The sequence below is a fragment of the Protopterus annectens genome, chromosome 13.part0 (genome assembly GCF_019279795.1).
Source record: "Protopterus annectens isolate FY-2018-M chromosome 13.part0, PAN1.0, whole genome shotgun sequence".
In the NCBI taxonomy this organism is placed as follows: Eukaryota; Metazoa; Chordata; order Ceratodontiformes; family Protopteridae; genus Protopterus; species Protopterus annectens.
In genome coordinates this window covers 514526370-514539718 of record NC_056747.1, presented here as the reverse complement: position 1 = coordinate 514539718, position 13349 = coordinate 514526370, and the positions used below count along the sequence as shown (strand labels likewise).

The 13349-nt window shown below is 37.5% G+C and overlaps 1 protein-coding gene across 1 annotated transcript in view; it reads right to left on the bottom strand.

Moving 5' to 3' along the window:
* MPO (myeloperoxidase) overlaps positions 1-13349 on the bottom strand; it is a 622068-nt gene that overhangs the window by 155415 nt on the left and 453304 nt on the right. The window lies entirely within an intron of this gene.

Genomic DNA, 13349 nt, shown 5'->3' with positions numbered 1-13349 from the left:
ATGATAGCTGTTAGTTTGTACTCCTCTGTGAACTTGGTCAACCAAAGCCTTTATCTCCAAGAAGTAGATGTCAAATAGGAGTGATGTTAGCATGGAGCCCTTATGTACCTCACTGGTGACTTGTCCATTAGTGGAGATGATCTCACCAATCCTGACTTCCTGGATCCTGAGAGCCAGCTGGCAATCCAGCGAGTTTTGCAGGGATTTATGCCTACGTTGGTGAGTTTGTCAACTATACCTGAGTGCAATATTGTATCAGACACCTTAGCCAGGTCCAGATAGGTAGTATGCACTGTTTACTCCTCATCCATTACCTTGGTGACATTCTTAAAGAAGACCAACATGTTTAGTAGGCAAGATCTTCCCTTGACAAAGCCAAACTAGGTTGGGTCCAGTGTCTGATGGTTGCCTATGTTTCTGTTGATCATTTCTATGATAATTCATTCCATAACTTTGCATATTAGACAAGGCAGACTAATAGGTCTGTAGTTTATGGGGTTAGTTGATGGCCCACCCTTGTGAAGTGGAATAACCATTGCAGTCTTCCATTCTAATGGTACAAAGCCTGTTTGAGGATATAGTTGAAAGGTGACTTAAGTGGTCCTGATAGGTCATGTTTCAAGCTATTTTGTATGCATCATATGATATTGTCAGGGCCAACTGAGGCTGTCATTTTGGTGCCATCAGGATCAGCTGCCTGTTAATAGTTGGGTAGGGTATGCTATTTGGTATTTCATGTTGGGAGACATTAGTTAGAGTGGGGCAGAGTTGAAGTTTGAGCTGAATTTGTCAACCAGTAAATGTATTATGTCGCTATGCTCAATGAAGGTGGCATCAGTGATCACCAGTTTGGCATACTGATGTGTGGAACTTTTGAGTTTTTGGACATAACTATAGAAAGCCTTGTGGTTATCTTTAGCCTGAAAGTCTATCTTGACCTTGTAATTAGCCTTTTTTTACTTAATTAGTCCTCTTAGTTTCCTGTTTAATTTATTTAGAGAGCTCCTATTATTATAGGAGTTTCTCTGCCTGGTTTTAGCTATGATTTTTTCTTTTTTCTTTTTGTTGCATAAAGTTATATGACACGGGGGGAGGGGTCAACTCTCTCCCATACTGGTGAATATCAGGTCCAGTATATTGAGCCTGTGGTGGGGGAGTGTTTCATTTGGTTAAGGGTATTTGTGTTAATAAAGTCCGTGAATTGTTGTGCCTGTGAGCTTCAGGCAGTGTATGTTTCCCGGTCTATAAAGGGGTAGTTAAAGACTCCCATGAACAGGGAATTTGGTTTAATTGTGAGTGTCTGCATGTATGAGCTATGGGATTCTAGAGACATAAAGGGTGACCTATAGCTTGCTAGGATATGGTATGGGTCTTTGTGTGTGGTGATCTACACATGGTTAAATTCCAGGGCATCGTCTTGCTTAACTAACCTAGAGTTATGTTTGGTGCTATTATAGATTGAGTGTCCTCCACCTTTTGTCCCTGTCTGTGCAGCTGATGGTTTAAATTTGTAGAAGGCAATGAAGCCTTGCACTGTTGGAGTACTTTCTAAGGATTTAAATCATGTCTTAGTAACGGCACAGATGTCTATATTCTCCAGGATGAGAACTTGTAGGGTGTGGAGTTTCTTGTTTAGGATCCTAGCATTGAGCATTAACATCTTTAGGTTTCTTAGGGTTTTATTTGCTATGTTAGTAGGTTTGTCAAGTGCCTAAAAAAGGCTCTAAGGGGATGGTTAAAGGTTTGCCCGGTGTTCAGAAGCCTAGGGGAGACAAGTGAAGACCATGCATTGCAAAGCAAGATGGTTTGTTAACTATGTCCTCCCATGCTAATAAATATTGAAACCTCCTGGAAAGATGCCAGAAACTAATCCAGTTATTGAAGTCAATCATCTTTTGTTCATACTGTGGCATCATCCTTAGTGAAGGTAGAATGCTGCTCAGTGCAAGGCACATACCTGCCTGAGATACATATTCAAAGAGATCAAAAATGCCTTTCTTCATGTAGTCCAGGGAAGTATGTCTCAGGTCATTAATGCCCATATAGATTTGATTAATCATACTGGAACCTGTGGTGTAGTGACTTGAGTACAAGCATAACTTGGTGGATCATGGCTCCAGTTAAGCAACTAATCATTATCTTTTCCTTGTTCAATCTGGTGAGGTAGGCATTGGAGTGTTGTACAATGGAGCTCCCTATAACACTGTGTGTCCACCACAAACTTTAAGAGTATTTCTCCTCAATGTATTTTAGAGGATGTTTACCTTGGATTTATGTCTATGCTTTTACTATTTTAAGCTAGACACTCCATCTCAAGGTAGGATGTGTTTTGGTATGACTGTATTTCAAGTAATACCGTAACTCTTCCCCACTCAGAATTATAGGATTCTACTGAAATGTTTTGATTTACTATTGCAGTGACCCTCTCTCAAAGTAAGTAGAATTGTGTAAATACACTCACTGTAAAAGGGGTATTTAAGGATAAAGTTATCATATCAGTAAAAGTACTCACCCTTTGTCCACTGTTACTGTTTTGCGATCTCTTGAGTAGTTATTAAAATTACATATGACTAGTATCTGTACATCGTTCAGGGCATTTTGATCACATGCCTCAGAACTTTAGTTTGGATATTGCAGACATCATGATTCCCTATAAAGATTTCTTGTTGAAAAGAAGCAATCTGAGACTGTGTCAGTGCTGCTTCTACAGGGACCACACACAGAAATTAAACTACCAAAATTGATGTTAAACCGTTATTGGCCTATCCAGGCTGAACATAAAATGGCCAGAAACAATCCTTCATCATTGTTAAATAAACCCTAATGTCATGATTTACTTGTACACTATAAAAATTAACAAATACGCCAGGTGTCCAACACTAGAACTCCCATAGCAGCAGCTCAAACATTCAAAATAACCACACTACAGGTTATTATTTCGTATTAGTGCATTTGTTTTATATATAATAAAACTTTATCAGATCTAGATTGTAAGGATTCTGTGGTGGCACACCCTTAATTAACTTCCCCGGTGTCAATTCCTTTTCTGGGAGCCCAGGCTTCATGGACTATCTCCATCTAGGCCTGAGTGGGCCTTCTTCTCCATGACCTTTTCATCATTGTCAATGAATATCAGCATGCAGGAAGTAAATCCCTTGTGTCATTGTAGCCCTTACACATATACTTTTCACTGGTGGGGTGGGTCTGTTTCGACTAATTTACAGCTGAGAGCAGAGTTCCAGACCTCTTTACCTGTTGAATCTCTGTTCTTCTGGGGAATCATTTGTTTTGGCTTGGCATGAGGTCTGTTGCTTGATGCCTTATCCATTAATGGGGCGTGAGACTATTCTTCCTTGCAAGGACTGCAAGAAGTGGTTGTTTATTGGATGCGTTTTTAAGGCTTAGATTTCACACTTTCAGCAGTTCAAATATGTATGAGTAAAGACACACTAATGATTATTTAGAGGTGCTACACACCCTTTCCTGGACTTGTAGCTTCATAGGTTGGTACTAGGCTATTGGCCCTAGGGCCTACACAAGCCTAGCCATAACAATTCCCTGGATATTTCTTCCCACAATATTTACTTCCCTGGACCCCTGTCTAGCAGGGTGAATGACATAATCTCTGGGGTGAATTTCCTATCTCCCATCCAATTATCAAGGTTCCTTTTAAGTTGACTATGCTGCCACCAAAGTGATCACAGTTTATTTGTTCATTTATTGATTGATGTATTGATTTATTTGCTTATATATTTGCATTTTTTAGTAGAATAGTCTAAGCAAAAGAATAAGAACTAATATACTATACAAACTAAAGATGAGGCGTATAATGTATGGTAGATGCAAGTATCACAAGAAATTCCATAGAGCATGTTATTAAGATACAAGTACTAGAAACATTCCATAGATATTTTTTCTTCAGATGGCCTTCAAAATACAGACTAAAATTCACAGGCAGCAGAAAGTTTGTTGCCAATATAACATATTTTTTTACCATAGACTTTAAGAAAGTGGAAAAGAAAAATGTCACTATGTAAATTAATTGCATTATGGCATACTCCTCAAATACTCTGCTTTATGTACAGTGCTCTGATTTTACGTATTAATGGAGTAGCTGCTCCATGATTTAATTTGAGAAATGACTGCTGTGCTATCTGCAGTCTCACTGGTTCAGCCACAATGTGGCAATGAATGGGGTCTGGATGGAGAGAGGAAAAGTCAGCAAGCAAAGGAGAGGAGTAGTAGTGCTGAAATTGAATTCATCCTCAAGTCTTGGTGAGTACCTTTGTGGGGGGGGGCCCTGTTTTTCACAAAATCTCACCAAGGCGACACTGATATATAGACTGTATTTATATAGCATATATCATGGACAGAAGTAAATCAAAAATAAAAAAAGATAGCTGGGTGCACAAGACCCAGGATAAAAAAGTGCCCAATCGTGGTAGGCACACTGCTTTCAGGTCTGGAAAATATGACAGTGTAGAATCCTCAAAATACAGAAACATTCCTACAATGGAGCCAGGCCAGGCTCAGGGGGAGGATGGCCCCCCTGTTGTAGAAGGAAGTAGCAGTCCACAAAAACAACAAAAATTGATTGGCCAAAGAAGAGCCATAAAGACGACAGAGTGGACTATTGAGGATAAGAAAGAAATTATGTATTGTTACTATTATGCAAAAAGCCCAGAATTTCCAGGCACAAGATATACAAAATGATTAAGACAGAAATTAGAGGAAAGAAAAATACTTCCACAGGAAAAACTGTCAGAAGCTTCAAATACAAATGTGCTTTCATTAATACAACAGATTTTCAAAAAACAATATATAGATCAAGTAACTTTGATCTCTTTGGAAAAAGAAGCCTCTGAGGAAGTGAGAAAATATAAACAACAAAATCTAGAGATATTTGAAAAATGTAAAAAAGAAATATGGGCATGGGAAAGAAAGAGAGATTTTATATGGTGCAATATTTGTGCAAAGGATAAAGCCAAGTTAACTAATATGAAGAAGGCAGTCTCAAAGATATTCGAAGAAAAATATAGGCAAAGGCATTCAGGTATGGAAAATTTCACAACAAAACGACTAAAGGCACAAAGATTCAATGTAGAAAAGATGATTAGTAAAGCAGAAGTTAAAGAAATAGAAGTTGAAGTTATGGAGTGCTTACGAAGTGAAGGATTTAATGTAGAAGGTCTAAAACAGATTATATTACAGCAGGATGGAGTGAGTCCTCAGAATAAGGAAAAGCAAGATCAGGAGACACGTGAAGAAGAAATATGGACAGGGGAAAGGAAAAGAGAATTAATATGGTGTAATATTTATGCAAAGGAGAAAGCAAAACTAGCTAATATAAAAAGAGCAGCACCAAAGATATTTGAAGAAAAATATTGGCAAAGGAATCCAGATATGGAAAACTTTACAATACAAAAAAATAAGAAGACTAAGAGGAAAAGTAGAAAAAGAGATGAGTAATGGAGAAGTCAAAGAAATAGAAATTGAGGTAATGGAACAACTGCAAAGAGAAGGACTCAGTGTAGAAAATCAAATGCAGAAAGCATCACAACAGGATAGAGCAATGGATATCCAAATTAAGGGGAAACTAATGGAACAGGAAGTAACTGGTCAGGTTCCATATCAAGATATTTTAGAGCCTTCCACAGGAAACCAGTATAAACATTCACTTGAAGCTAGACAGCAAGGAAAGGAACAGGAAACTGTGGAAAGTCTGATACAGTCAATTTTGAGGAGAGAGAGGCCAGTAAGTTCCCATATGACAGAACAAGAGAGGACAGAGGATGAAATTGAAGAGAATGTGTCACAGGAAGATGCTATAGAACTTTCTATAGAATGCCCACAGGAAATGGGAAACAAGGGATGTGCCCTCAGTATGGAAGAAAAAGAGATAAGAGAAGAGTTGCTTGATTTAATTGACAAAGATAGATATATCAAGATTATTGAGAGAAATAGACTGCAGAAGGTTAATAAAACCCCAAAAGTCAGAAGCTTGATAAAACAAATGAACACAGTAATTAGGACTGTTCATAGAGATCCATGCGATATAACAGAAGTAAACAGAATATATTACTGTGATGCTAAATTAATAACTGATAAAGTTCTACCACAGGAACATAGGGTAGCGAGGGAAAAGAGGGGAAGAAAGCGAATACCATCATGGAATTATCGAATAGAGAAAACTATAAAGCAGTTAAGACAAGAAGTATCATTGTGAGAAGATTATAGAAGAGGGAACAGATCAACAAAAATATTAAGAAAGATAGATGTGATAAAAGCAATGTGCAGTATTAGAACAGACCAGGATCTGTTATGCACTATTGGAGATAAACTAAAAATTTCAAAAACGGGCGGAAAGACTTAAAAGATACAAAGATAAATATAATGGAAAAGCACAAAATAAACAATTTACTGATGACCCAAAAAAGTTTTATAGAGAATTGGGAAATAAGGTAAAAGGAATTGATAGACCACCAAAAAGGTAGTAGATACATTTTGGAGAAGTATCTATGAAGATCCTGTGGAACATAACATAGATGCTAAATGGATAGAAGAAGTAAAGGACAGAATAAGAAGTTTAAAGGTACAGGATATGAAATGGGAGGAAATAGTCAGAGAGATTAAAATAAAGTTGAGAAAAGCCTCTAACTGGAAAACCCCAGGCCTAGATGCAGTGCCTAACTTTTGACTTAAAGTCTTAACTTCTTTGCACGAGGATTTAGCCATGAGTAAGAACTATTTATATATGCACCCCGAACATATACCGCACTGGTTAACAACAGGAAAAACAATGCTCTTACTTAAGAGTGAACCTGTAAGCTACCATAAAAATTATAGACCAATAACTTGTCTTCCGACGACATACAAAATATACACAGGAATTGATGCTGACAGAGTTTATAGTCATTTAGAAGAAAACTCAATTATGGCAATAGAACAAAAGGGCAATAAAAGAAAGTCATAAGGAACACAGGACCATTTGTTGTTAAAGTTATAGTGGAGAATTGTAAGAAGGGGAAGAACCTAAGTATGGCATGGATTGACTATAAAAAAGCATTTGATAGTATCCCACATTCATGGATAAAAGAGTTCTTAAAAATGTATAAGATACACCCTACACTGATTGACTACATTACAGTAACCATGAAACAGTGGCAGACCACTTTGCAATTAAGCCATGATAAAGGACAGATTATTATCCCAGGGATAAACATTCAAAGGGGGATTTTCCAGGGTGACTCTCTGTCACCCTTGCTATTCTGCCTTGCCATTAACCCATTAGGCTGTTTACTTAACAGCTTAGGTCATGGCTATAAATTGTCTTCTAGAAAACAATGAAGTCTAATGACGTCTCATCTTCTTTGTCGATGATTTAAAATTGTATAGCTCATCAGATGAGGAACTGAAAGCACAACTGCAGGTTGTCAAAACTTTTTCAGATGATATTGGAATGTCATTTGGTCTTGATAAATGTGCAAAGCAACCTTTAAAAAAGGAAAATTGCAGCACCAGGAAAACATCAGTTTGGGACAAGAATGTGATATAAAAGAACTTGAGCAAGAGGGGGGTGTATAAATACTTGGGAATTGATGAAGGATCAGCAATAAAACATGAACAAATGCAAATAAAGCTTAGTAAGGAGTACTTTAGAAGACTTAAATTAATCCTAAAAACAGCACTGACACCTAGGAACAAGTTCCAAGCTATAAATCAATTTGCTCTTCCTGTCCTTACTTATAGTTTTGGAGTGATTAACTGGCCTCATAAAGTGTTGGATAGATTGGATATTAAAACAAAAAGGATGCTTCAGGCTCACCAAATTATTTATAAAAATCAGTGGCGGCCACGGTGGTGCAGCGGTTAGCATTGCCACCCCCCAACAAGAGGTTCCCTGGTTTGATCCTTGGCTGGGGTGCCTTCTCTGCATATCCTCCCTGTGATCGTGTGGGTTTCCTCTGGGTGCTTCGGTTTCCTCCCACATCCCAAAGACATGCTGTAGGTGGATCGGACACTCTAAATTGGCCCTAGGTGTGAGTGCATGTGTGCGTGTGTGTACCTTCTGTGGAAGGTTGGGCATCAGCTGGTAACTCGACACCGTAAAACTCCACTGCCAATCATGAGTGGACAGGTGATCCGCTGTGGCGACCCCTAACCTGGAAAAAGCCAAAAGAAGAAGAAGTGTATACCAAGATTATATATTCCCCGTTCTGAAGGAGGGATGGGCCTCCTTGAAATTGATTACATATATAGATCTGCAATCATGGGACTCCACATGTATCTACTGACCTCACAAGATCCAAATGTGGTGAAAGTTTTGAAACATGAGGAGAATAAATCTGAGATGACATCTCTGCTTAATTTAGTAGAAGCATATCGACATCAAGCAGGAATGGAAATCAAACCAGAAGTAGATAAAAACCAGGCAGCAACTGAATGTGCTAAAAAACAAAAGAAAGAATATAAGATGAAGGACCAGGTGAGAAGGCAAGAAATGTGGAAAAAACATAAATATAGTTGCAAGTATCGAAAACTTCGGGAAGAGCCTCATGTTGATCAAGAATGAACGCAGGATTGGTTAAGGAGAGGTGAATTTACATCAAGAAATGAAAGGTTAATATTGGCAGCCCATGATAGTGGGAAACGTACACGTTGGTTTACTAGGTCCATTGAACATGTGGGAGAAACAGACATATATAGGTTTTGTGGAACCAAATTGGAAACAGTCACACACCTTATTGCTGGTTGCGACTCTCTAATGGCAGAGGGACTGTATACTGAAAGGCACAATAATGTGGCGAGATTGTTGCACTGGAGATTGTGCAAACATTATGGTATCGAAGTGGCTGAAAAACACTGGAAACATGAGCCACAGAGAATCATAGAAAATGATGAAGTTTACATCACATGGGATCACCCAATATCAACAGTCCAAAAGATAGCTGCTAAAAACCGGATATAGTGGTCCAAGAAAAGAAGACAAAAGTAGCATTGATCATTGAAATCACCACACCTAGTAACTACAGTGTCTTGCGTACACAGAGACACAAAGTCGTAAAATACTTCGATATGCAGGCAGAAACAAGAGCCATGTGGAAGAAAGATACCCAGACAGTTCCAATCGTAGTAGAAGCAACTGGTCTTATAAAAAAGAATTTACAATCGTATTTAGATATGTTACCAATTCATGTAACACCGTACGAATTGCAAAAGGAATCATTACTGGGCACATTGTGGGTGCTGCGAAGAGCACTTTTGGCTAACATCAAAGAGTGAAACAATGCTAATTTCATGAACTTTAATCATACTTTGGCTTAGGAATGGGGTCCATTCCTGTCATGGTATTAGAAATCCAAAAGACTTGGAGAAATTAAAAATGGCACTGAATCAATGAGAAAATGACTTCTGGACTGCATCATCACTTGAGTGGTCCAATCACTAGCACCCTTGATATTCAAGTCATTGGGTATAGGATTTACAGGATTTATTTATGGATTTGTATGTGATTCTGAAGGTAGGAGGTTGAATGGTATGCATTAAACTTTCACTTGCAAATTAAAGACCGAGTTCCTTTACACAAGTTTTATTGGCAGCACAGTATTTGTATCTCTGCTGCTGTTTAATTCTGAGTTCTTATTTCATGTTTCCTTCATGTATACTAGGTTTTTAGTAGAGTTTCATCTTTTTTACAAACCCAGTAATATTGGATTGCCTTTGTGTAAATTTTTAGACTTGGTGAATGTTGCATAAATTATAACCATTTTTGTTACTGTGCACTAGTCTCTGAAAATCTTGAAATATCAGATTTTGCATTATTTAATGCAGACTGCCATTCTGCATTTATAACATGTATAGTGTCGTGTGAAGTATGAACTGTATTTTCAGCAAACAAAAATAAAATATGTTCCACTCGCTGTACATCTCTAATGTTAAATGATAACCTATGAAACTACGAAACTATGTGTAAAGGTTCAAAAACAAAATGGAGCATATAATGTTATAATGTTAAAGAAGTCATTCTGGGAATGATGCAGTATCTTGCAAATAGTTTATGTAGTATGGCAGACATAACTATGTCTCAAAGAAAGCTATTAGAGAGGTAGCTTGCAAATTGAATTGTGAAAAGGAAAGGAATTTTACAATGCTTAAGAAACTAATAACAATGCTTTACCATGTTGATAACAGATACTAGTCAGAATGGTATTGGAAATATGATCACTTGAAAAAGTAGACCAGTTACCTATGGGTCAGGAACATTTGGATCTGTGTCAGTCCTTCATTGCAGATTACTTTGAGAATTGATATATTTTAATACAAAACATCAAAAGCAAAGGATTTTGTTGAACCCAACATCATTAAAACATTTAAAAAAAATAAAAACACCTAAAACAGTGTTTTTCAGGAGAGCAAGCCTACATGTATAGTAACTCTGAGTCTGCATGCTATTGGGAAGAAAGAGAAATTCTCTTACTCCACAGACTGCTGGTTATGGCAAAAACACAGACAGCAAGCAAATAATCAGCATAAGTGAATGGAACACATCCATTTACTTACACTGATAAAATACATCAGTGTGCACTTACATGAGCATTTTGCAGTACTTGGAAAAATCATTTTCAAACTAATGCTGCAGAATGACTTTCAGGTAAACCAGGACTGATATAAGTAATGTAAGAGGAGCAGAATTTAAGACTGTGAGCTTTAGTTCCTGTGGTACAGGGTTTGATTCCCTCAGTCCTCATTTGCGTAATGTGTGATCTTGAACAAGTCACTTAACTAGATATCGCTCCTGTGTCACTCCTGAAAAGGGACTGTCTGTCCAGTGGGACTCCCTGGTTAACAAGCAGGTATTATTATTATTATTATTATTATTTTTTTTTTTTATTATTTTCATCTACAGATGTACAAGAGTGATATGTTCATAGTAGTGCATGATGTGAGCAATTCTGTAAATGAGTATGGTAGAGAAGCTTGGGTGGAGACAGACCTTAAACCTTTGTAAAACGTGTTCAAAAAGTCCTTGTATGTGGCACCTTTGAGGCTGCAGAGAGTATTAGTTAATCTGTAGAAGTATGATCCAAAAATGAACTACATGCCAGGAAAGGAACTACACATAGCAAATATGATGAGTAAAGCATATTTATCAGTGATTCAGGAAGCAGTGCTTGAAGAAGAAAAACTAAAGTGCAAAGAAAAAGGAGGATATATAATATTTTGGGCAATAATGTCAACTCATATAGAACAAGTAGTAGAGATTTGTGCCATCTGCAATGCATACTATAACAACAATCCAAAGGAAGAAATGCTAGCATACCTAATACCAGAACATCTGTGGAGTTGAGTGGGCACTGATTTGATCCAATTTAGATATGACATATGTATCATATGTATGGATTATTACTCCAAGTTCCTTGGAATAATTAGACTGACAAACACAAGAAGTACAAATTTTCAGCATTACAGTCTATATTCTTGAGAGAAGAGATACCTGATATTGTCATAGCTGACAGTGGTCAGGAATTCAAAAGATTTCTGCATGAATCGGAATTCATGGATTCATAGGTAGTTAGTAGACATTTGGTCCAAGAGACAACTGAGGAACCTAAGCCAGATTTGCAATCACCTTTGAGCACTATCTTGCTAATTGACTTGCTAATAGCCATACAGTAGGCAAATGAAGGCTGAAGAACTCAAACTCTGGACATCAGGAAGCAGCTTGTTAATACCTCATAGCCTTAATCCTCTGAAGTGTTTTATAATATCTGCTTTACACTTTCCTCAGTCCAATGGGAAAGTAAAAGGAAATATCCAGACATCGAAGAATATTAAAAAGAGCTGTAGCAAAAGATATGAGGACTGTCCTCTTGCAAATTTTGGAATATAAGAATATACCAAAAAAAAAAAACAACAGGCCAGCACTCAGTGGTGTAGAAAATATCCTCTATTTATTGAAACGTGCCTTGAAGGAGTGCTGGCCTGTTGATTTTTGGAATTTGCTTGTCAGTGTTTTGGGGCCATGCACTTGCTGTACTGCAAGGGTTACTTTGCTGTTGGAATATAGGAATATACCCCATTACAGGGTTTCAGCCTTTCACCAATTCAACTCTCGATGGGCAGAAGTTTGAAAAGCACCTGTCCGCTTCAACTGCATTATGCCTCAAAATCAACATACAGTAAAGAAAAGGGAAATCAGTAATCAGAGACAAAATACTGCTATGATAGAAACCGCAGAAGGTTGCCAGAGTACATGTTGGAGACATTAAGAATACAAAAGCTATTTGAAAGTCCGCAGCCCAAAGATGAAGTTCACGGTCAAGCAGTCAACCTACATTCTCTTTTGTCTCATAGAGAGAATGGTAAGCTGTATTGAAGAACTAAATGACATTTGTATAAGACACATACATCAAAATCAAAGTGAACAGAAAAATGAGCAAAGAGAAATGTTTAAACTAGTCTTGCAAAGGGAAGTAGAGACTGTGAGAACTGTGATAATCAAGAATTGCAAGGGCATATATTTTAGAAGTTGTGTATCCAGGTGAAGCTGGAGTGCAGCAAGAATTTCCAAAAAAGTCCACTGTAAATAGATTTGCTAAATTTTCTAGATACCAAAGATCACTGGAGTAACAAGGCAGTTATACGAACAACTTCAAAATTAAAAACTATGCTAAAGACAGAAAGTTGCATTTGTTCAAAAAAATCTCTTTAAATGTAGACAAAATACATGGCCCATTACATGTTTACTGCATGTTGTGTAGTGTGAAGGTAATTTTGGAAGTTCAAGGTAATGTATTATGCAATACCTGATACACCTATGTCTCATTATCTTTTAAAAAGGTATGGAGAATATTGGGTATATAGCTTTAATTAAAATGATTGCCATCTCAAATGCTGCATAGTTTTTCCAGAGTCTGCTAATAGATATAGACCTCATGGAAGTTAGATTCCCATCTCCTGCATTTGTGTGCTATTAATTAAGACTCTTGGCATAATACTACCCTGATGGCGTACTCCTTGGGATTCAGTCCAACTAAAGATGCATCAAGGAGGGCCCTCAATGCTACATATAACACTTTCTTGTTGCTTCAGTTGACACATGAGGGAATCCTCGTTGATGGGTGTGGCATATGCTCCCACAATCTCCCTACAGGTAGATCCCCATCTCTTTATTATTCTTTCTTTATTTGCATAAAAGTGCTTGCTAGAGGCTGGGGTGAAAAGATAGACATGAGGAATGAGTGACCATATGTAGTTCAATGTTTATATCATAGCATGCATTCTCATGAGTATGTGGCCATCCCAAAGTGTGGAAACTTCAAAAAAATGCAAAATTCAGATTGGCAGAA